The sequence below is a fragment of the Saimiri boliviensis genome, chromosome 1 (genome assembly GCF_048565385.1).
Source record: "Saimiri boliviensis isolate mSaiBol1 chromosome 1, mSaiBol1.pri, whole genome shotgun sequence".
Lineage (NCBI taxonomy): Eukaryota > Metazoa > Chordata > Mammalia > Primates > Cebidae > Saimiri > Saimiri boliviensis.
The window spans coordinates 248134785-248160732 of record NC_133449.1 but is presented as its reverse complement, the minus strand read 5'-3'; the positions used below and the strand labels follow the sequence as shown (position 1 = coordinate 248160732).

At 36.2% G+C, this 25948-nt stretch overlaps 1 protein-coding gene and 1 long non-coding RNA gene across 7 annotated transcripts in view; one reads left to right on the top strand and one right to left on the bottom strand.

Annotated features, from left to right (window-relative positions):
- PDE4D (phosphodiesterase 4D) overlaps positions 1-25948 on the bottom strand; it is a 1196841-nt gene that overhangs the window by 420748 nt on the left and 750145 nt on the right. The gene's annotated exons all lie outside the window — the stretch shown is intronic.
- Positions 8850-22714, top strand: LOC141583546 (uncharacterized). 2 transcript variants are annotated; one of them, XR_012516210.1, is made up of 4 exons: positions 8850-8926; positions 12161-12581; positions 16357-16460; positions 21267-22714. It is a non-coding gene; the product is annotated as an uncharacterized LOC141583546 (long non-coding RNA). The 2 variants fall into 2 exon arrangements; XR_012516199.1 differs by lacking the exon at positions 21267-22714 and having other exon boundaries at positions 16357-18554.

The window sequence follows — 25948 nt, the reverse complement described above, 5'->3', positions numbered from 1 at the left end:
ACTCGTTTTCAGGTAGTGCTTTCTCCATTACATCAAATTGCCTGCTAACTTAAAATTAATCATAATATTTGAATTAGGATCATTTAATGTAAAAAAATCTCATTTCCCAGAATATTCTACATTAGAAGTCAATTTCTCACCATCCTGCTGAAATTTGTCCAAGCAGTGTGCATATATTTTTAAATCTATTTTTTAAATCAGCATGTGCCATAATGTTCTCTGTGGCACACCCAACCTGATTAGATACTCTGTAAACAAACAAAAATTTACATGCTTAATAAAGTTCGGAATATTTTGCATATATATCTCTTCCCTGGAGATTTACAATATTTATTTAGCTTTCAGTAATGTATCAGTTTAATTTTATGAAGTTCAGCTTATTTGACCATGCAATCATTTTGCATGTAGTACCTGTTGATATTAGCATTTCACAAAACCTACTTTGGGAAATACTAACCTAGATTACCAAGGTTCATCTAGCAAGGGATGAATAAAACATAAACTACTATAAATGATAAAAGAGAAAAAAAAGAGCTGTAATGGTCTGACAAAGAGAAATGGCTTTTATGATGAGACATGACTTTTCACGGAGAAAGAAAAAGGAAAGAGAAAACTAATAATAGTTTCATTGTATTTACATAGGGTGGGGTATGGTTCAGGATTCTTTGTTCAGTTTTATTAACCTCATACTGTCATGGCTTCATTAACCCAAGTCTAAGCTGTAATTCTAATATACACATATATATTTACATATATATATTTAAAAATCAACAAATAAAAATGTATATATTCATAATGTAAAACATGTTATTTTGATAGATGTATACATTATGAAGTGGCTAAATCAAACTAATTAATATATGCATTATCTCAAAAACTTATCTTTTTTGGTGTCAAGAACACTTAAAATCTACTTTTAGCCATTTTCAAGTATACAATGTATTGTTATCAACTATAGTCACCCTGATGTATAATAGATCTCTTGAACTTATTCCTCCTGTTTAACTGAAATTTTGTGTCCTTTGACCAACATTGCCCCCATCTTCAGCCCCCACCCACCAGCCCTGGTAACAACCATTTTATTCTGTTTATATGAGTTTGACCTTTTTGGCTTTCACATATAAATGAGATCATGTGGTATCTGTCATTCTGTGCCTGGCTTATTTCACTTAACATAATGTCATCCAGATTCATTCATGCAGTCCCAAATGAGAGGATTTCCAAAATATATAAGGAACACAAAATGGTCAATAGTATGAAAACAAATAACTTGATTTTAAAACAGGAAAAGGATCTAAATAGACATTTCTCAAAAAAAGGCATACCAATGGCCAACAGGTATATGAAAAAACGTTCAATATCACTTAATTATCAGGGAAATGCAAACTAAAAAACCACAATGAGATATCACCTCATACCTGCTGGAATGGTTAGCACAAAAAAGATGAAAAATGGCAAGGATGTGGAGAAAAGGGAACATGATTACACTGTTGGCGGGAATGTATATTAGCATAGCCATTATGGAAAACAGTATCAAGGTTCTTCAAAAGCTAAAAATAGAACTACCATATTATCCAGTAGTCTCACTACTAGGTATATATCCAAAGGAAATGAAATCAGTGTGTCAAAGAGATATTTACACTCCCATGTTCATAATAGCATTATTTACAATAGCAAAGATGTGGAATAAACCTGTGTTCATCAACGTGAATGGATAAAGAAAATGTAGCATGAACACATGTGCACACACATGCATGTGCACACACACACACACACACACACACACACACACACACACACGAATTCTACTCAGCCCTGAAAAAGGAAATCCATAATACATCTTTTATTTTGGGTGGAATGGACATCAATGATATTTGTGACAGATACACCATCAATGTCATGAACCTAATATTAGAATTTATTTTTGTTGATGTAAGAAACATTAATAGCCTAAAAACTAAAAGTATTAAGATTTAGTGTAGGAACTCAAAAAATATACCAAATATATTTCATCGTGATTTGATCTATCTATATCCATCTCATAAAATTATATGAGCATGAGGTTTTGGGGATGAAGAGATAATGGGATTAAATCTTAGTTTTTACCCCCAAACCTTCTAGACTTTCATTGTATATGTAAAATGTAAGCATTTAAAATATGACATCCATGAATGGGTTCTGCAGGGGAGTTGATGAAGCCCCTGAAACTATATGAAAAGTTGTGTGTATGTTTACATTTTCAAGACAGTAGATTTGATGTAATCAAATTTTCAAAGCACCCCGAGAAACCCAAAAAATGATAGATCCTTTAAAGAGATAATCTCTAAGAATTGTTTCCTTTTTCATTAACAGTTTTATAAGACTTCTTATGAAAAGTATGTCATGTCTATGATATTTAGTAACTTCTTTGCTGAGCGCTTAATTTTTAGATATTCAAGAAATTTAAAAGACATCATAAATATTACAATTAGTTTCTAAGGATTGTTTAAAATATAATTATATAAAATTTTAATATATATTTTTTGTTCTTCAGCTAGGACAGAGAGGGCCTCTTTAAAAGATTTTATTTGATGCTGGGAAGGATGCTGAGAAAAGAGAACTTCTATACACTGAGGGTGGGAATGTGTATTAGTACAGCCATAACGGAAAACAGTATGGAAATTTCTCAAAAAACTAAAAATAAAACTATCATATTATCCAGCAATCCTACCACTAGGTATTCACTCAAAGTAAAGGAAATCAATATATTAAAAGTACATCTGCACCCTCACGTTTATTGGAGCACTATTGACAATACCCAAGATATGAAATCAACTTAAGTGTCCTTGGATGGAACTGGAGGTCACTATGATAAGTAAAATAAGTCAGGCACAGAAAGACAGGTATGGCATGTTGTCACTCAAATGTGGGAGCTAAAACAGTGAATCTCTTGGAGGTAGAGAGTAGAATGATGGTTACCAGAGGCTGAGAAGAGAGAAGGGGGATGAAGAGAGGTTAATCAATGGGTACAAGCATATAGTTAGATAAAAGAAATAAGTTCTAGTGTTTGATAACACAAAAAGGTGACTATAGCTAACAGTAATGTATTGTATATTTCCAAGTATCTAGAAGAGCTGAAGTGTTCCCAACACAAAAAATAATAAATGTTTGAGGTGATGGCTATCTTAAGTATCCTGATTTGATCATTACACATTGTATATATGAATCAAAATATCACATGTACCTTCTAATTATGTATAATTATGTATCAATAAAAATATTCACGGTAAAAAGGAGATTTGAATTGTAACAAACTTAAAATAAAGTTATTAATTGTGTGAGAAATTCACTTGCCCACAAGATGGCTCTCTGTAGTTTTGGATATAATATTTTCCCAAACCAATTTCTCAAGAAGTTATTTCTGAAATGTTCTCTTCCCTGAAAAATAACATATTTACAATAAATTATTCTTCACCATTGTTTGATTTCCATGCTTGAACATCTAGCAATGCATGACAAAGTATATGTTCATGTTTTTGAGTGAGTGGATTGATGAATGGATGTTTCAGACATTCACAGAATATTTACTAAATTTCTGCTGCAGAAACAGCTTTGCACAGTAGATTACAAAACAAACAAAAGGAGTTAAAGTTTAAAGAGCAAATCAGGGTTACCATTTTTCAAGAAGTTAGTATTTTTACATGTAAAAGTTTCATCTTTAAATGAGAAATGATTGGTATAGACATATAAATGTAGAGCAAAGAGAAGACATCAGTGTTAAGTTTAATTAGGTAAAAGACCTTTTAAGTTGTTGTGACCTATGAAGAACTTTAAGGTTTCTATGTGAAGGAGGTAAGAGGAAGACATTTTAGACAGGGCAAAGAACATAAGAAATAGTCTGAAATTATGTAGCCATGCCATGCCAAAAAAATGGCCTCCCATTAGATAAGGCTAGATGAGTTACAGAGAGTGGTGAAAGTCACTCCGAGAGGAAGAAAAGGTAACTAATATTTACTGAGGACATAATATGACTCATACTGTTATTTAATGATCTTCCCCTGTCCTTGAAAATCTATGGATGTGCCTCTTATTAGATTATTAGAATTATGGCACCATATTTGGATATTTTGAGTAGGTTGCACTTCCCTAAATGTTGTACCAAATACTAGTACACACTCACCAGAGGAATAGAGATTTCCACAGAGAGGAAATTAGAGTTAAGGAGGTGAGCCTTAAGTAAGCGTAGAAGGAGACTATGTGTTTTAGAGTCCTCTCTTGTGGAAAGGCAAAAGATGGCCTCTGCTGTCCAGTGTGAAGAGGGAGTCAGAAGAAGAGCTTCTCCTAGGAGACTTCATTTGAATAAAATATCTCCTATGGTAGGACAAATTATCTAGTTTCATCTTACTGTGATTCTACATAGTTTTTTTTGTCAGTCAAGTGTTGCTTTAAAGTTCCTGCTTTGTCTCAGCTGTTACACTAAGAAGGGTGTTTTTTTTTTTTTTTTTTTTTTTTTTTTTTTTTTTTTTTTTTTAACCCACATTTAGATCACACTTAGTTAAAAAGAGTAGTACCCGTTTGAAGGATGATGGTGGTGAGAAACGAGAAAGATCCTGAAAAAAAGAATTATTTTGCTTCACTTTGGTCTCTCTGTTTCTTCCTTATTCCCCTAAAGTCGTCTCCAAATTAGCAGTCAGAGTGATCTTGTTAACATCTGTTTTAAAGGTCTTTGTTTAATAAGGCAAAGACACTGGTAAGGTGAATAGAGCTCTGTGTCCCCTTACGTTTCATCTCCAACTTCATTCTCCACTTCACTACTCCACTCCAGGCACCAGGACCTTCTTACTGTCCCTCCATTATAACAGGAAGACTTTTTGTATATTCTTCATGTTTACTCACATGCTACCTTCTAAATGAGGTCTTTCCTAACTCCACTTAAAATTCCACCACCTACCACACACACATTCATTAACCTCTTCTCTAACATAGTTTTCTTCATTGTACTTATCACAAAATCTTACCCCATATATATTTTAAGATATAGATATTTATCTTTATATATATACTATTTATTTTCTTGTCTTTTGCTGCCAGCTAGAATATAAACTCCACAAGGGTAGATGTTTTTGTTGGCTTCATTCACTGCCATATATATATATATACACACACACATACATTTATGATACAGAGAAGAAAGCTCAGACATAGTATACCTTCTGTGATAGTTAATACTGAGTATCAACTTGACTGGATTGAAGGATACAAAGTATTGATTCTGGATGTGCCTGTAAGGATGTTGCCAAAGGAGATTAACACTTGGGTCAGTGGGCTGGGAAAGGCAGACCCACCCTTAATCTGGGTGGGCACAATCTAATTAGCTGTCAGTGAAGCTAGAATATAACCAGCCAGAAACATGTGAAAAGAGAGATTGGCCTAGCCTTCCAGCCTACATCTTTCTCCTGTGTCTCCTGTGCTGGATTCTTTCAGCCCTGAAACATTGAACTCCAAGTTCTTCAGTTTTAGAACTTGGACTGGCTCTCCTTGCTACTCAGCCTGCTGATGGCCTTGTGTGTGTGTGTGTGTGTGTGTGTGTGTGTGTGTGTGTGTGTGTGTGTGTCTGTATGCAGGTGAAGCTATATCTATACTCCCTTGCCCAGGATCCCCCTGCCTTCTCTATTCAAATAGCTCCTGGCTCCTGCAGATATGTGAGTTATGACCTGCTGGGAGAGACCTGAAATGGAGAGTGACAGGATCAAATGAGGACTTTCAGTAAGTCACCTGGGGATAGTGGGAAGGATTAATTTAATAAGTCTGGAGGTTGATGCCTGCTAGTATTTGCCGTTCAAGTCCAGGCATAAATGGATGAGGACCTGTGTGATGTGAACTCAGGTGAAGAATGAAAGATAGTGGAAGTAGAGTTTGAAGAAAGGCTTAATTGAACCTGAGGATGGATTGGATATTAAGAATTAATGAAAAGAAAGAGTAATGATGACTAAAATTTCTAGACTGGATAATTAGGAAAATGTTAATTCCTGATGTAAAAGGGAACTCAGGAAAGAGTCAATATAGGACGGAAATCAAAAGATCTACATATGGAAAGAAATATACTGATTTGAGGGAACCCAAGCAGAGTTTGAAGACACAGATTTAAAGGTATTTGATAACGAAAAGGACTTTGAGATGAGTGCCAGAGACGGGGACTCAATTTTGCATACTGCTTATAGACTCCCTATGTAAACGCACCTTATGGTAAAGACCATCTCAAGAACAGAACACACAGAACAAGGGGCAAAAATAGGGGATAAAAGAGATGATTCCCAATTATTGGGCAAGTGGTTGGAATGAGAATTAAAGGCAAAATTCCTCTTCCCCCTCTCAAAAGTACACACAACTACACAAACATATGTGCTAGTGATTTTAGTGTGTTGAAACTGACTGTTCCATACTATGTGCATCCCGCCTTTCTCCATTCATACCTATTTTAAAATAATCTCATTCTAGCGAAGTCTTACATTATAAATAAAAACACCAACATTTAAGGAGGTCCCTCTTTTTTCTTCTCTTTCTTTCCAAACAATATATACTTTATGAAACCTCTGAGAAAAAAGAAAGTAGTTTAATCTGCTGGTTTTTAGGATAATAATTTTTAAAAGACTAGTTATTTTTAGTTCAGACACTATGCAAAACTCATCTTCAACAAAAGGCAGGTGCCGGGCACTGCATCAAGAATGTAACAGGTGGTTTCTCTTCCCTTCCTTTCCTCTAAAACATGAATAAAACAAAAGTTTTAGCATTTCAGAAATAAGACGTTTAATTAAAAGTGGAAGCTAAATGTGATAAAAGTTTTCTTTGAGCTCTATAAACCAAGCTCATTCTATAAGGGTTGTAAATATTATTTGTAGTCTGTCACTACAGCCATTGCGTTGTAGGGCCTAATGTCTCAGATTTTGGACACTCATTTCTTTGGAGTGAAGGTTTCATCAGGTGTTTTCCATCTTTAGCGATCTGAAATGGCTCCCCTTCAGTTGCTAAAATATAGTCTGTCGTTCAAGCTGTCAAACAGACCTGCAGAGGTCTGCTATCTGTATTGGCAGATAAATGACAGCAGATGGAATTGAGCCTGTGTTCTGTCTCATCAGCAAGGCTGCAACCTTAGATGAAGAGATGTGCCCCTGAAGCATTATGCAGTTTGCTCATCCAGAATCAGTGTCACTGTCATAGCTGGTGAAAGGGAAATTGGCAGATCACTATATGCAGTAGGCAAAATGCAACTTTCTCACTTCTCATAGGCATATTTTCTTCACTTACACATTTTGTCTTTTTGCTGAAGGCAGGCTTCTGGGCCAAGATGTTTTGCCAACCTGGTATTTTTTTTTTTTTTGCCCAATGTGTAAAAAGATAATTAATATTACCATAAATGCATACAATGACATTAGCATCAATTTCCTTAGTGATACTGACATACTAGGAAATGAACCCAAAAGTTAATTAACAATTTATTGAGCATATACTATACCATAAGTTTACCATACTATACAATTGTGCTTTTTATTACTATTAGTGAAAATAATGAAAGACAACACTTTTATATTGTTTACCATATACAAGTCACAGTTTCCAGGATTTAAAGTCTATCAACTTTATAAATCTTTACAATAACCTTAGGAGTTTGTTGTTACATAAATATGCACATATGCATATATACAAGTTGAGCATCCTAATCCAAAAATCCAAAATTCAAAATGCTCTGAAATCCAAAATGCTCCAAAGTCTAAAACTTTTTGTGCATTAACATGAGAAAGTGACTCCTTTGCTCTTTGATGGTGCACTGTACACAAACTTTGTTTTATGCACAAAATTATTAAAAATTTTATATAAAATTATCCTCATACCATGTGGATTTAGTGTACATAACCTAAATAAATTTCATGTTTATGGCTGGGCATGGTAGCTCACACCTATATTCTCAGCACTTTGGGAGGCCAAGGCGGAAGGACTGCTTGAGAACAAAAGTTCAAGACCAGCCTGGGCAACATAGAGATATCCTGTCTCTACACAAAATATTAAAAATTAGCTGAACATGGTGGTGCACACCTGTAGACCTATACACCTGTAGATCACTGGAGCCCAGAAGTTCAGGGTTACAGTGACTTACGGTCATGCTACTGCACTCCAACCTGGGTAACATAGACTGTTTGTAATATATATATTAGAGACATTCTCTATCTATCATCTATCTATCTATCTATCTATCTATCTATCTATCTATCTATCATCTATCTACCTACCTACCTACCTATCATCTATCTACCTACCTACCTACCTACCTATCATCTATCTATCTATCTATCTATCTATCTATCTATCTATCTTGTTCCCATGGAAGATATCACTCCATTAATAATGCAAGAGAGTGAATAAGACGGGGGAGGGTGGCATGCAATTGAGAGGTGAATTCTATACTAGAAATACCAAGTTTATGGTGTGGAACTCTGGGGTATTACACCGAAACGTTAGGGGTTCTTAATGGGCTGTCTCTTTCTATTAAACTCCATTTACATTTAGCTCTGTTGATGCTGTTCTTACAGCAACTAGTTTTCTCAATTAACAGAAAAGGGAGAGGGAACAGCTTGAAGCATTGGCTGTTGCTGCTCAGCAAAGGAACTGTGCTGCTCTGGAGGGAAAATTCCGGACACTGTGAGTTTCTGTTTGTTTACTTTGTTTCTGACACACCTGTCTTTCAGGAAGCCTGGCAGTCCTAAGCTGAATGAACTGGCATGCCGGAAAGCCCTTCTTTTGGACAAAGTTCAGGGCTTTCCTGCCAAACTGAGGCACCCTCACAGTAAGTGTTCTGCCAACCACCTGAAGGTCAAAAAGATTTTCTGGATGTTTTTGAGACAAAGGGAATTAAAAATCTGCAAGGAATGGCCTGGGGCATGATAACTGAGAGGTAAGGTTCTCCAGGCAATGCACAGAAACCCAACTTTTTATGCTTCTGTTTAACTCAAGTAAAATGAACAATGGCATGGAAATTTGTTTAATTTTACTCTTCCTAAGGAGGTTCATCTCTTTTAAAGTGTGAATTCAAAAACTAATTATTGTGATACGGTGATTTCTTTTCATCCTAATTATTTGCCATAAGTATCTTGCTTGCTAGCGAAAGGAGTGGAGGTGGAGAGTACTAGTTTTAACTGTTCTTTACGGTGAGAGCTGCAGTAGGGCAATTTAACCTGAACAGCACAAACTGTCTTTGACATCTGGAACCTCACTCATCACCAGCAGTAAACCTGTGGGTCTGACTGGCCAGGTGTACATGTCTCATCTCTCTACTGAAAGGTCAGGGGTAGCCAGTCACACTCTGCCAATAAAGAGCACTACCAGTTCCTACTCCACAGTTAGTGACATGTTAAACCTATGAAATATTAAAGGGGAAATGGAATATTTCATTCAAATGTTAAATAATTCCAATCTGAGATGTCTACCTATGATCATGATAATAAACAGAAGATATCTAGAAATCTGCTTGTCTTGGTTCCTTTTATATTTACAAAATAATTATTAAACTAACCCACTCACCCCAAATTGTATGCACAAGGCTTAGAAAAAGATACAGGAGTCTTTTGTGCCACCCTCTCTGTGAGGCTCTCAAACTGTTTTTTGATTCCATATTTCTAAGCGACTTTCTATTATGAATGATGATTTCACACTCTTTCACCATCTCACCTCTCTACTCTACTTCCCTCTTTTTATCCTTCCAATACAGTTATATAACAATTACTGGCTAAAAAATATTCAGGATTCTATTGTATCATCCCTGCAAAGTAATGTTTACTGATAAACCAAATGATGTGCCATAATTATGTTTCATTTATTGAACAACGTTTTGCTTTTTCTTGAGTTACACTTGCCTTCTTTATTTGATTATGTGACATTATCACCAATTCTTCTAGAAGTCACCAAAATAATTTTTCTTAAATTTTTAATTTCTGTGGGTACATAATAAGTGTGTGTGTGTGTGTGTGTGTGTGTGTGTGTGTGTGTGTATGGGGCACATGAGATATTTTCATATAGGAATATAATGCATAATAATCATATTAGGGTATATGGGGTATCCATTACAGCAGCATTTATCCTTTCTTTAAGTTACAAACAATTCAATTATATTCTCTTAGTTATTTTGAGATGTACAAGAAACTACTGTTGATGTCATCATCCTGTTGTGCTATCAAATACTAGGTCTTATTTGTTCTATCCAATTATGTTTTTGTACCTGTTAAACATCCCTACTTCCTACTTCCTTCCATCCACTACACTGGTAACCATTATTCTAATCTCTATATTCAGGAGCTCAATTGTTTTGATTTTCAGCTCCCACAAAGAAATGAGAATATGTGAAGACGGTCTTTCTGTGTTTGGATAATTTCATTTAACATAACATCCTCCAGTTACATTCATGTTGTCACAAGTGACAGGATCTCATTCCTCTTTATGACTGAATAGTACTCCTTTGTGTATATGTACCACATTCTATTTCTTCATTTGTCTGTCGAGGGAGACTTAGGTTGCTTCCAAATCTTGGCTATTGTGAATAGTGCTGCATTAAATATGGAAGTGGAGATATACTGATTTACTTTCTTTGGGGTATATACCTAGCAATGGGATTGCTGGATCATATGGGAGTTACATTTTTAGCTTTTTCGAGGAACCTCCAAATTGTTGTCCATAGTGGTTATACTAATTTACATTCCCACCAAAAGTGTTCTCTTTTCTCTACATCCTTGCCAGCATTTGTTACTACCTGTCTTTTGGATAAAAGCCATTTTAACTGGGGTGAGATAATATCTAACTGTAGTTTTGATTTGCATGTCTCTGATGACCAGTGACACTGTACATCTTTTCAAATGCCTGTTTACCATGTATGTCTTCTTTTCAGAAATGTCTATTCAGATCTTTTGCCCATTTTAATTGGATTATTAGATTCTTTTCCCTATGAAGTTGTTTGAGCTCCTGATATATTCTGATTATTAATCCATTGTCAGATGGATAGTTTGCAAACATTTTCTCCCATTCTGTGGGTTGTCTCCTCACTAACGATTAACTTTGTCAATTTTTTTTTCTCTTCTTTCCATAAATTGCTCCTCTTGCATCTCCAGTTGTCTCCTCTCATCACCCTTTATTACTGACACACTTTACAGTCTTCTATTCTTTACCATCATTTGAAGAGAGGGCTTCCAAAGGTAGCAAATAAAAAAGACTGCATTAATTTTCTAGGGCTTCCATGACAAAATACCACAGATTGGGTGGCTTACACAATAGTGATACATTTTGTCAGTGTTCTAGAGGTTGGAAGTTCAAGATCAAAGGTGTCAGCAGGTTTAGTTTCCTCTGATGCCTTTCTCCTTGGCTTTCAGATGGCAGCCTTCTTACTATGTGTTTACATGGTTGTCTCTGTGTGCACGTGTCTAATGCCTCTTTGTGAGTCCAAATTTCCTCCCCTTATAAGAATGTCATTTAGATTGGATTAGGGGCCACCCTAAAGACCTCACTTTAATTTAATAACCTGTTTAAAGGCCTTATCTCCATGGTTACATTCTGAGGTGCCGGGGGTTAGGACTTCAACATTTGAATTTTGAGAGGACACAATTCAGCCCATAAAAAAGATCATGTTTAAAACATTAAAAAAAAAATCCTTAACACTACTCCAGGTATATTGCAAGTATTCTCTATCCTTTTACTTAATGACACCAGGACCATCTACCTAAATAAACATTGTTCTCTGTGAAACAACACACTTTTCATTAATGGATTCTCTCACTTATTAAATATCAATTATTGTGCATCTATTTTTGCAAGGTTCCTAGTTTATCAGCACAAGGGATACAGAGGTAAGCCAGACTCAATCTCTATATACAAGAGGGCTTTGTTGAGAAGGATAACAGTAGGAGGCTTTTACTTTCTGGGATGAATTTTTATAGGATACTTTAACACATAAAATATTTTTCGACTCCTTAATGGTGGTTATTCTGAAAAGAACTTGAATGTTTTCAAGGATGGTACAAATGCATTCACCTTTTACATTAAATGCAACATTTTGCACTTTAAAAAAAGTCACTTTTGTTACTCAGAAGTCAGGCACTTATAAAGGCTATTTCTATAACTTTTGCTTGTCATGATTTCATTTCAGGAAATATAACAGCTCAACTTTCAATTGAAGAAGAGAAAGTGAAGAACTGAACAATATAAAAAGCATGCTCTCCTCTGCTATACTTGCACATCCACATTTACCCTCTGTTTAGGGCAAGTTGGGAGCCCTGGGGTGGAAGAACTGTTATAGAGGAGAGCTGAGGGTCTGTAGTTCATGGCAAAGCTCCCAACAATCTGGCCCATAGCTCTTCTCACTTGGAAAGCACATGAAATCGGAGATCACTGCTGCAGCTCATGCTTCAACAGGGTATTGATCCATGGAAAATATTAATGATTAACCTAAACTTAAGCAATACAATGAGAGGTTGTTACTTTGTACTGGTCATCTTTGACTTGATCCTCTATACAAATCCCATGAAGAATGAGTATAAAGAAAAAGAAAATGATGGTTTCATTTACAGGTAAGTTATTCTGGTCCTTCACCAAAATATGATAATCCATTTTGGTCTAACATGAGACTACTCAGTGAGAAGTCATAACTGTTATCCCTAAATTTTTTATAGGTATAAGGTTAAGCTTAACATGATAATTTATCTAAAGCTTTCTTAACTCTGTTTTTCATAGGCAATTTTTGGTATCTTGGCATTGCTGGTACTGTATTACGGTAGATATGAAATCAGCCAAATTTAAACTTGTCTATCTATTGTTAGAAAGCATTTGGAGGAAAATTATCTACGTTTTAGGATTTTCCAGTTAGAACACTGATGCCTGTGGCAAAAGCTTGATATCATGTATATTCATTAATTGCATTTGCCAATAGACTGTTACTGCCCTTTTTCAGGAAAAAGAAATTCAAGTGTCATTTGTCATTCTTGACACCAATGCTGAGTGGCCTAACAAAAAATGCCATGATTGTCTTGCTGCAGGCATTCTGCATTTGTCTACCATGTTAAGAAGTGTCCTTCTTACCACCACCTAACCTTTCTCCTTCCCTGAACCTGGGGACAATTGCATGTAGATTAAAATTGACAGATGGTTAGCACATATAGCGATCTAGGCAGAGAATCTCACAGATTTGATATGCAGGAAATAATAACATCAAACAGCTTTGGGAACGATGTGTAAACACTGTTTGAATGTTTTGCTTCTATCACTGTAAGGGTTGGATTGATTTTGAAAGGACTCAAACTCTTCAAGTCTAGAGTCTTCACAGATAAAACAGGAACATCTTCAACTTCCTCTTCATGATGCTTTATTATGGGGACTGAATGATTAATACATACACATGAAAATGCCTCTCTCCCTTGATATCTACAAATACATGTGCGTGGACACACAGACATACACACATACATACAGACACACACACACATATCTATGCATATCTGCACAGAATTCAATTATGCATATGTTTCAGTCCAGACACTTGCAGCCTCATTTAGAAATCAGGAGTGTATTGTATAGTAATCCAAATGACAACAACATCTTACAATGAAAGATGCTTTAAAAGCTACATGATTACATAGCTTATGAGTGTACTGAAAGTAACCAAGTTCACGTGCTCTAGTTGAAACCGCTGAATGCCAGTGTGTGCATTATTTTTGTAAATTAGTTCAACCACTGTAAAAGACAGTGTGGTGATTCCTCAAGGATCTAGAACTAGAAATACCATTTGACCCAGCAATCCCACTACTGGGTATATACCCAAAGAAGTATAAATCATTCTACTATAAAGACACATGCACACATATGTTTATTGCAGCACTGTTCATGATAGCAAAGACTTGTAACTAATCAAAATGCCCATCAATGATAGAATGGATAAAGAAAACTTGGCACATATACACCATGGAATGCTATGCAGCCATAAAAAGGATGAGTTAATATCCTTTGCAGGGACATGGATAAAGCTGGAAACCATTGCTCTCAGCAAACTAACACAAGAATAGAAAACCAAATACCGCATGTTCTCACTCATAAGTGGGAGTTTAACAATGAGAACACCTCGGCACAGGGAGGGGAATATCACACACCGGGACCTGTCAGAGAAATACCTAATGTAGATGATGGGGTGATGGATGCAGCAAACCACCATGGCACATGTATACGTATGTAACAAACCTGCACCTTTTGCACATGTACCCCAGATCTTCAAGTATAATTTTAAAAAATGCTTGAGAGAGCTCTGCACCTTACATTTTGTTACTATAATTTCAAAGATGAGGAGTATGAACCTCAGAGAGGGTAGGCAACTTGATGGAAAACAGAAGAAACAGATCCACTTGGGCCCCAAGCATGGTCTCCTTCCAGCAGGCTACACAATCCTGAATTTGAAACATACTGGATTTGCATCATGCTCTGCAATCTTCTTCATGGAAGAGGGAGGGACTGGACCTTGAAGAAAGGGTAGAATTTGGGCAGATCAAGAGGAATACGGGGACATGTCAGAAGAGATGATGTCAGACAAGGCATGGAGACACAAACATTGGGGGCATATTTGTGAGATAGTAATAAACCAGTTTTTCTAGAACAGAGAATCTGTGTGGATGAAAAGCAAGAGAAGGAGCCAGAAGAGTCAACTGGAGCTAATTCTGAAGGCCTAGAATGCCAGACAATGGAGTGTCATTCACTAGCTCATACAGAAAATGAAAAATTGTCAAGAAACCACTGTGCTGTGTTACGGAGATGTCAGGATATCGAACAAACAACAAAACAACAACAACAAAAATGATAACAACAAAATAGTCTGTGTGGGGCTTAGAGTCCATGTACTCCTATATGTGGAACAGGGCTCTGGGGCTATGACAGAAGTCTGTGTGGAGGGCAAAGGCAGCACAAGGAAGGGAGTTGTCATTTGGATCTGGCATACAAGTTGTCAAGAGGGGTTTCACAGAGGACATGGATTCATGCTGGTAGTGATGGGCGGTGAAGAAACAGTTTGAACTGTGGAGTATATGATAAAAATACCATTTTCAGAAAATGATTGCAGTAGCATCATCCAGCAGGCATCATGTGGAGTGATGGCTGGAGTCTCAGACTAATTAAATAGATCATTGCAGCTATCCATGCAACAGGAGAGGGTAGTAGCAGTGGAAATAAAGTTGTAGGAAAGCACGAAATTTTACAGTGAACCCTTCAACAGACTTGGCTTTCTGGCAGACAAAGATGATGAGGGAGAGGAGGATTCAGTGATGACTCTAAGGTTCTGAGTTTAAGTAGAAAAATGGCAATGCACTGAAGAAAAATATGGGATTTTCTTCAGGAGAGCTTCTTCAAAGAAAAAGGTGAGCTCAGGTGAGGAAACTGAAGCATAAAAAGAGAAAAAAACTTGCCCAGGTTGGCAACAACTTGCCAATACAGTCAGTGAGTGGCAGACTCTGAGTTCAAACCCAGATAATCTAAATACGGACTGTCCAATGTGGCAGCCAATGGCCACAAGAGGCTGTTGGGCACTTGAAATGGGGTTAGTATGACTGAAGAACTACATTTTTAGTCTTATTTAAGATTTATCAATTAAAATTAAAAGACTGATAGTTGATTCAAGAATACTATATTTGGAACAACCTGGGTAAGTGAATCTGTATTTCTAATTGTAAATTTTATGAGATCTAAATCTCAATTGAATAAAGATCAAATATGATTGAGGACAATTGAGCATCCAAATTAATATGTGGTGTAAGTAAAAAATATACACAGGATTTCAAAGACAAAGTATGAGAAAAGAATGTTAAATATCTCATTAATAATTGTATATTTTGGTAATAAGTTGAAATAATATTCTGATACAGTGAGTTACATAAAACATATCCTTGAAATAAATTTTACCTATTTCTTTTTACTTTTTAAATGTAGTCCCAGAAGACTTAAAATTACAAAGTGTAATTTTACATAATATGTCTATACTCCAGCATTGGCCTATATCCTGAGAAATGCATAGATCAGAGGTCACCTGCATCAGACGAGCGACATAGTTAATGGGACAGGTTATTCCTTTCCCAATTCTAAACCTCTGTTTTCAAAAGACGACCATGGAGAATGCCAACATTGTCTTAATTCAGTGGCACAGTGGGCCCTGAACCTGATCACACTGTTAATCTCCCTACTCTCTTGTCTGGGTCAATTCTTTCACAATTGTCAGAAAATGAACAACTTGAATTGTCCTTTCTCAGTGTACCTTATATTTGTTTATGTCTCAAAGGATAATTATTTCATTCACAGCTGTTTTCTGTCTTTCAGTGACCAGCTCTATCTTCACCTCAGTCTCAATCTCAAGCTAATTTCATCAGAGAATCCCAGAGAAGAGCCCAACGAGGACTTCTTGGATCTGGCCTGAGAAAATAGTAACTAGAAAACCAGGGGGCTATTCAGGATCTGGGTGTATCCTGTATGACTGAGACTTTTTTTTTTCTATGGGAGTTCATAAACTGATAGTGAAATTCAAATGGTGTGTTTGGGAACTGTCCACAATAATCCAGATTTTAGCTCTACTAAGAGTTTTATGTGTAATAAACTAAAGGTGGACAATTTTAATTGAATGAAAAAAAAAGGTCAGAACTAAGCTCTTGTAACTCTCTAGGTATTGCAGAAATTAGGGTAGTATCATTTATAAAGTAAAGGAATCTAAAATTCTACCAATTTTCAGGCATTCAGTGCATATGAAGCAATATTTCCCCAAAGTTAGATCATCCAGATGTTTTATATTAATCAGACTAAACATCTGATTTATTACAGATTCAATAACATCAAAGGCAGAAAATTCACATCTACTTGCAAGCTGAGAAGTGTAGTGCTTTTTCCATTTTCTATGCCAGCTCTCTTGACATACTTGGCACTTACCCACAGAATAATTCAGGTCATTGGATTTATAGTAAAATGCCATTACAAGAAATGCTAATAAAGTTATATGTTCTATACATATACCTATATATACACATATATTTTACATAATTCTCTATGTTCATATTGTGTCCATGTACTTACAATACATATATGATGCATTTCACCCAAGAGATACTCCAACTTTTCAGAATATTGTATATAAAGTCTCAGTGCAACAGATAAACTGTTCTACTTTACTCCCTTTTAAATTTCTGGGTATTATTTTAACATATAGACTGCACATCCTTTGTTAACAATTCTCTATAAACAATTTGTAAACAATTTCTCTATAAAAGAAAGCTTAAGCAAACATTCTCTATAACTGCATTTATAGAGTATATATGGCATATATCATATTAAAATGTATGGAATGCTAAAGTACTGTATCTATAGATTATAGCAATGAAGTCCTCACAACTATAAGGCAAATAAAAAGTAACCTCCTTAGCGAAGAGCATTGGGGAAGAGATAAACAAATCCATTACAAAGGATGGTAAATGCATTTGAAACAGCCTCAATAAAATATCCAAGCTCCTGTGAAAACAATGTATCTAACTACTGATAAAATGGTTTTCTGAACTACTGAAAGGGAATAACACACAAATACCCATGTCTAGCCAAACAAACTGTACACCTATTGAACTTCCAGTAAGAAATGTTTGGTTAAAAACAAAAAGCTATTTTACCTTTTTTAATAAACAAGCAACAGAATAAAAAGTGATAGAGCACTCAAGCTCATGGCTAACTTTACTGTGTGGCCACAAACATACTTCTTTAGAGTGACTGGGTAATAGTACTATTTTTTGCTGGTTTATTCTCTGCTCTTCTCTATAATTCTAAAATTATGTTGTTCTTTCCACAGTCAACACATCTCTAACAGTTATGCCAATTTTGGTTGATTTCTGGCAAATGCAACATTTAAATATTCATATTTATCATTGAGGATGTAATAGTAGGACAGATCAGTATTGGATCATCTGTGTCTTGTTAATATTTACTTTTTGTAAGCATTTCTTGGTTAAGTTCAATGTCAAGGCTAAGTATGATTTGACTTTTTAATTAAAAATTAATGACCAGTTTCAAAATGAGTGTCATTTTACAAAGCACTTGCCATATAGATATATTACCATTTACCTAAGGTCGGAGTGATCTCAGCCACAAAATATTTAGAAATATATTTTGGACTTTTATAAACTATCTTCTATTCAAGCTGTATTGAAAAGTCTGCACAATATAAGACAGGATGAAAGTAATGTTCTGAATTGGAAACAAACACATAAACAGAAAAAACGAAATTGATTGTGACTTTAAAAAACATTAGGTGTTGACTCTCAATTCTAAATCTAATCCACAAATACAGATGTACCTCTAAGAATGTTGGCTTGGCCATTTTCTATGTTCACGTCTTCAATCCCAACCTCGTTTTACTCTTTGCTTGATACTTGTCTACTTACCTTCACTGATTTGTCTTGCCAAATTCCCCAAATCAGCTTATCTCTCAATAAATCATTATCTTTGTTCTCCAACCTGCTGCTTGTTTTTTCCCAATCCCTATTTCTGTTAATTGTACAACTCTTATACCAGAAATCCAGGATTCATCATGGTGTCTGGGTATCATCATGAAAAGAGCATCCTCTTTTCTTCGTCATACAAGTTTGCAAGTCTTGCAAATCCTTCCATCACAATGTCTCTAGCAAATGTGTCCTATCCATTTTATTCCTAGCATGCACCATTCCATGTTAGGCCCTAATTACCTGCACTTTTTGAAAAAGAAAAACAACAACAACAAAAAATCCTTTACTTTTGCTGATAGATATGCATATAGCCATTGCAGAAACACAGAATTAAAAAGAATACAAAAGTTAATACTAGAGTCCATCATCTTGTATTAGTTACCACCTTATTACCTGTAAATTAGATTATTGCTAGAAGTCCCCTCACTAGCCTCCTTACTCTAGTCTCCTGGTATTACAAGCTGTGTCTTCATTGCTGCCACTTCATTCTTTCTTAAGCAAAGCTATCATCATAGCACCCCTCTGCTCAAAATCTTTAATAGCTCACCTTAGTTTAGAAAATATTCTTTAGCTTAATTTTCATGACCCTAAAAATATAGCCATTCTCCTTTCCCGTTTTATTTCCCATATCCATGATTGCTTCTCAAGTTCAATAAATTTTGACCACACTCAATTTTTTTCTATAAATGTATTTTCTTACATCCATACCTTTGTGAGGCTGTTTTCCCAGCCTGAAAAGCCCCTCATCCTCAACCCTGCATAATTGAATGTAAACACCAAGAATCAATGTCATTTTATCTACAAAGCCTTCTCTGATACTCCCAGTTGGAAGTAAATTCTCCCTTCTCAGAACTGCCAAAATTTTTTACTCCTACTTTCTCCATGGTATTTAACAGAACACAAGGGATAATATTTAGAGAACAGATGACTGGTCTTTGGGTCCCAACTACAGGATTTAACTGTGTGTGTGTGTGTGTGTGTGTGTGTGTGTGTGTGTGTGTGTGTGTGTGAGAGAGAGAGAGAGAGAGAGAGAGAGAGAGAGAGAGAGAGAGAGAGAAAGAGACAGAGTCTGACTCCATCCCCCAGGCTGAAGTGCAGTGGCACGATCTCAGCTCACTGCAGCCTTCACCTCCCAGGTTGAACCAATTCTTGTGCCTCAGTCACCAGAGTAACTGGGATTACAGGTCTACACCACCACACCCCGCAAATTTTTATTTTTGGATTTTTAGCAGAGACAGGGTTTCACCATGTTTCCCAGGCTGGTCTCAAACTCCTGGACCCAAGTGATCTGCCCACCTCGGCCTCCCAGAGTGCTAGGATTATGGGTGCGAGCCACTGCACTCAGCCACATTTAACAAACTTTATGTTCTTCAGCAAGGCCTTTGAATCTGCTGGGTTTTCTTACCAGTTGATGTGATAGTCAAAGAAAATAGTATATGACTATCTACTTTGCAAACTGCAATGTAACGTGAGTTCGTTATCTGCCAGCCATCTCTTTTTGGTACTGTTTTTCAGGTGAGTGCCTCATCTTCTTTCATGACCTAAAAATTTGTAAGGCCATACCTGAATAGCCCAGTTGGTGGTCAGTATTTGGTCTAATGTCTCCTAGAGGACTATTAAAGTCTTTATGTATTATAATTTATTTTCCCTTTGAATTTTTGCCTGAGCAGTTAGACTTTGATTTTTTTTTTTGAAGACTGAGAATTTTTCTTTCTCAGTTTTGCATTCCTAGCTAAAAACTTTGAAATCAGTTCCTGTTCAGTAAATGTTTGCAGCACAAGTGAATGTATGAGTGAATTAAATGAATTAATTTACTGGTATCTTAATGTTGTGAACAGTTATTTATGTTAGTATTTATCATCTGTCTTTAGATTAAGCTCCATGTGGGCAGGTTCCTTATACGATCCATGTTTGTATCCTTATAGTTCCATGTGCATTACATGAAAAGCAGAAAGCCGAATAGAAAAAGGTAGCTGAGCTGCATGACATGGTAGGAGGTACCCGTGCATACGTCTTCCTGTACAACAGTTTTTTACTAATATGCATGTAATCTTAACATTTGTTTAATTCACAAATAAGGCTAATAATATTCATTATTGACATTAAAATTTCTCTTCAAATTGAGCAAAAGAACATCTGTAAACATAGACACATCTTTTGATGGTAGAGTAACACAAACTTCAGTGGAGTAGTATCTTAGGTTATGTGGCAAGAATCTGACACAGTCACTTTTACCATTAAGAATCCCTTGAGTCATCCAATGTAAGGCAAGGTGTTCACACTAAACAGTACACCAAGGGAACTGAGATGGTAACAGAGTGGTAGATTTACATCTACCTCAATTACACTTACTAGCGAACATAGATCCATTGCTTGTGGTGGCAAATGGAGCAACTAGAATTGCTCTATTGTAATTTTTACATATCCCTTCCTCCATCTCTCCCATTTTACTTTGGTATATAGGTGACTTTGCAGCAGTAAGTGCTTGGAAGGTGCAACTGAACTGAATTGTTCTTTTACCATATCAGTCAGGTTCTCCTTTGTCACAGGACATGTAAAAATCTCTCAATAGCTTAGAAAGATTAATGAGTCTGTACTCATGATTCCTTGAGTAACTTAATCCCAGTGACCCTATTGTAACCTAAATCCTAGTCTGACTTGGAGAATTCAGTGTGGCAAGTAAAAGTGGCAATTTACCTTTAAAAACTGCCAGAGATGTGCAGGCTAACACTCATCTTTCTACTCTATTTTGAGGTGACTTTGAACATACGCTAAAGTCAGAGACAACAGCAACCCCAGGGCTGGAATGTCCTGCTTCCACAGACCTCATCATACTGCATTCCCAGCATCAGCCTTAGAATTCAAGTGGGTTTTTCCCCAGAGGGAAGACTTTGCTGATGAAATGTAACATTAGGCAGAAGCAAAATCTCTCGCAAGTCAAAACGGCCAAGAACTCCCTTGTTAGCAGAGGATGAATCCTACCACAAGCAACAGAAAGAAAAATTTAGATTGTGGTATACTTGATGTCATCACCACTAGATTATTAGCACAAGGAAAAAAAACAACAAGAAAAGAAAATGGGAACTCAAAGAGAACAAAGAGCTTCTGGTATTCACAGTGTTCTTGCTATGTACATGATGGATTGCCATGGTAACACCAGTATCATATGAATCATCTTACGTCGGATACCAGCATACACTGTTCAAAAATAACAGCACAAACAAGAGCACATATTTTTAGTAAGAGTAGCAGGGGGCAGGAAGACAATTTAGGAAAACTGTTTACCTGTCATAAGGGTGAGTTAAATAATTTGTTATCGCACAACAGATTCTGAGACTTCTGTATGCGTATGTGTTGCATGGATTAAAAAATCAGCGAGTAAATGCCATATGCTTCAGTAATTCCCTACAGAGTATGATAAACTGAAGGTTATACATTTTGTGAGCTGGTTTATTGTGAATTCTCATACAATCACCAACTTAGATTTCAAGAAATCTTAGAAGAATTCTGAACGTTTTCATCATGAAAATTAGGCATATTGATTGTTTTCTGATTCAGCCATTGCTTATAAAGAAACATCACAGCAGTATAACTTGTATTTTTATGCTTGATGTCAATTATAAAACCTTGGAACAGAGTATGTTTTGGTGTAATTTACTAGTACTGCAGAAATGTAAATATTGTTATAACCATCAAAACCAACAAACAAACACAAAGACCTTTGGGGTGGATTATATCGAAACACACAATGTGAAGATTACCTCAGAGGCTCTTACACAGTAGTTCACATCAGTTGGCAGTGTTAATAAAGACAGAGGGAAAGGGACTGATACAAGAAAATTATAGGTAAAAGAAGACTTAATGATGAGAGACAGTGTTAAGATAAAAGAATATGACTAAGGTGACTCCTATGTTTCTAGCTTGGATAAGTCTGTAGTAATCAATCAGACCAAGAAATAAAAGAAATAGACCAGATTGTAAGAGTAAGATGATGAGTTCAATTTTGGCCATAAGAACAACTAAAATAATTTTCAAGCATAGTATATTCAAGCTCTGACCACTCCTCCTCTTTAAATAATAGACACATCTTTTGAAGGTAGAATAATGCAAACTTCAATGGAGTAACAGGTTATGTGGCAATTTAAGTTACTAGGTAATTTATATAGCAGTGGAGATGGCATTAACTTAGTGTAAGTGTAAAGAGGAGGAGTGGTCAAAGCTTGAGATGTACATTTAAAAGTTGCTGAAATACTTTTTTAAAATAAAAAACTTATTGCTTACTAATGGGATGAATTTAATATGTCTAAAAGGGTACACATGTATTTACTTTCTGATTACTTTTGTACTCTCACTTGAAAAAAAATGAATTTTACAAGAATTTATTGAATGTCTATTATGTACCAGGACACAGACAAAGCACCGGACACATAATGATTTAAAACATAGGCTTGAACCTTGTTCCCATGGTCCTGATTGAACATGGAAGGAAGCCCTTAGGCCAACAAAATACATAAATATGTAATTACAATGGTGAGAATGGCTCAAAAGGAGACAAAAGCCCAATAAGAGTACAAAAATAGGTACCTTACATAGTCTAGGCCTTTGGAGAATGTTTCCCTGGGGATGACGAGCCCTGAGGATGAGTAACAACCTGCTCTTCCCAGAACCACATGAATGAAGCCCTGACTGTCTTTTCAAATTCAAAACACATTCCATCTTGTCTGAGGAGCTTATTATCTTTCCCTTGGACACCTGTAACATCCTTCTCTCAAATTTCTTCTCTTTGGGGGCCCTTCTCTCTATCACCACTGGGAAAACTATTTTCCTTCCTTCCTAGAGCAACCTTCTTAGGGCAATATGAAACACAACATTATGGACCAAGTCCAAAGTCCTGACTGTTGTTCGAGAAGCTGCTAGTAGATTGACTGTTCACCTTCTTTTTTGCCTTTGAAAGGTGCCATTCTGAGCCCAGAATACTTTGTCAGCATTCACCATTACATTGATCACAGTTAACAGAGTAAAATAGAAGATGATAACAGAAGCTTCACATTTGTAGTTCATCTATGTAATAATTTTCTTCAACATAAGAGCAAAGTCGCGAAAAACTAAAAAGAAACTTCCAAAGAATTATTAAATAATTTAATGTCTCTTATTGAATATAGAAATGGAACTAACACACAAAGGTCACCACGATTGTGTAGTGTCTTGTGCTTCACACTTAGAGTAAACATTCCAAGTACTCTAATAATTCTCATTCCACTCCTTTTGGCAATCAGAGCTGGGTGATGGATAAATCCTGAGCTGATTCAGAACAAAGGTTAACATTTATGACAGTTTTTATTAAACTCTAGCAGTTGGGAATAGATTTGAAAACTGACCTTTTTCTTTTTTAAACCTCAGTTGGAAAATGTTACCTATTGTTTATTTCAATGTTTGAAAATTCTCAATGATAAATAAGACACAAAGAATATGTTTTTAAATTGCATTGCCAATGAATAAATTAATAATCACTTGTTTCTCCCTAAAATGAAACGAAGAATTATTGGGTTAATTCCTATTTAAAAACACAGTAATCTCCCTTACCCACCTTCTCCAGTTTATTTTTGGTTCTCTCCTTTCTGCCTTATTACACTTCAGACACCTTTTCCTTTTAGTTTAACACATCAGGCTTCATTCACATGGTTCTCAGCAGAGCCGGTTGTTTCTGATCCTCAGGCCTCATCACCCCCAGGGAAACAATCCCCAAACGCTCAGACTATGTGAGATGCCTATTTTTACACTCTCATTGGGTCCTTGTCTCCTTCTGAGCAGTTCTCACAATTGTAATCACATATTTATGTATTTTGTAATTGTAATGAAATTGTCCCTGTCAGGATTTCACACTGTTTCCTTCTGTTGATACACGGATTCATTCTTTTCCATTCCAATTAATGCAGCATTCCATTGCCAAATTCTTCTTTCTAAAACAACTCTTTTCATCATAACACTCTTAAGGAGGAAGAAAGATAGAAAATATATAAATTAAGATTCATTATGAAAATGCAGTAACAGACACAGAAGAAAAGGAACACAGCTAGTTAAGGAGGCACTTCCATTTGGAAGTACAAAAATATGAAAAGTCTTAGAGGCAAGATCTGTGGAATGAGTGGGGATTCATCACAAAGTGAGGAGAGAATGGAACTCTAGGCAAAAATCAGGTATAGCTAGTAGTTATTTTTACCTAAAATATAGAGGACACATAAGTGACAAAAGCAATTTACAAGGAGGAGAGACACAGGAAGGAAATAGATTATGATGGCTTAGAATTTAGCCCTATTTTTTTTTTTGGTAGCCACTGAAAAGCTAGTGGTATAAACATGGAAGCTTCATGATGGTATTTTAGAAAGTGAATCAGTGGATGACAGTCAGGAAGAGGATGTTGATAGAATACAGAGACCAGTTATAAGGCTAGCAGTTTTAAGGCAAGATAAGACGAGGTTTGGACCCAAGATGGTAGCAGTGGAGATGGCATGAAAGGGTGACGTGAAGGAGGAAGAATGTACCTGCAACTGGATAGTGCTAGAGCGGTCAGGCTGAGGGAGAGGAAGCATTCAGCAGGACTTCCAGGTCTGTGCCATAATAAAAAAGGACATGGCAGATGGGGAAGGTCTCCAGGTAATTTCTGTTTCAAATCTATTGAGTTCGGCAGCTGGATATGCATCTCTACATAGAGAAGAGAATGGGAAACTGGAGATATACATTGAAGTTAGATCTGTTACTACTATTAATTTTTACCCAGATATAGAAAGAATTAGAACAAATTCCAAGGATAAAGTTTTGTTTAAAGTGAAAGGAAGAGTCTCTCATCAAAGAAAGCAGTTCCTTTGTTTTCAAAGTTTTCCCTCCATAAAATGTGTTCTTTGCTGGACTAGTCTATTCTCACACTGCTATGAAAAATATCTAAAACTGGGTAATTTACATAGAAAGAGGTTTAATTGACTCACAGTTCCACATGGCTGGGAAGGCCTCAGGAAACTTATAATCATGGTGCAAGGCAAAGGGGAAGAAAGGCACCTTCTTCACAAGGCAGCAGGAAGAAGAAGGAATACCAGCTGGGGAAATGCCGGACGCTTATAAAACCATCAGATCTCATGAGTACTCACTATCATGAGGGCAGCATGGGGAAACAACCCCCATCATTCAATTACCTGCCACTGGGCTCCTCCCACAACATGTAGAGATTATGAGAACGACAACTCAAGATGAGATTTGGGTAGGGACACAGCCAAACCATATTATTTGCTATTAGGAGGAGCTAGTTATGATGAAAACACTCATGTAGTCACACATTCACAATCGATGGGTCCATGCATGTAGGCAAGAGTTCAGCACAGCTTCATATACCAGGCCAATAGGACAGTCACTTAATACATGCTATCGTCTATGTAATTTTGCCT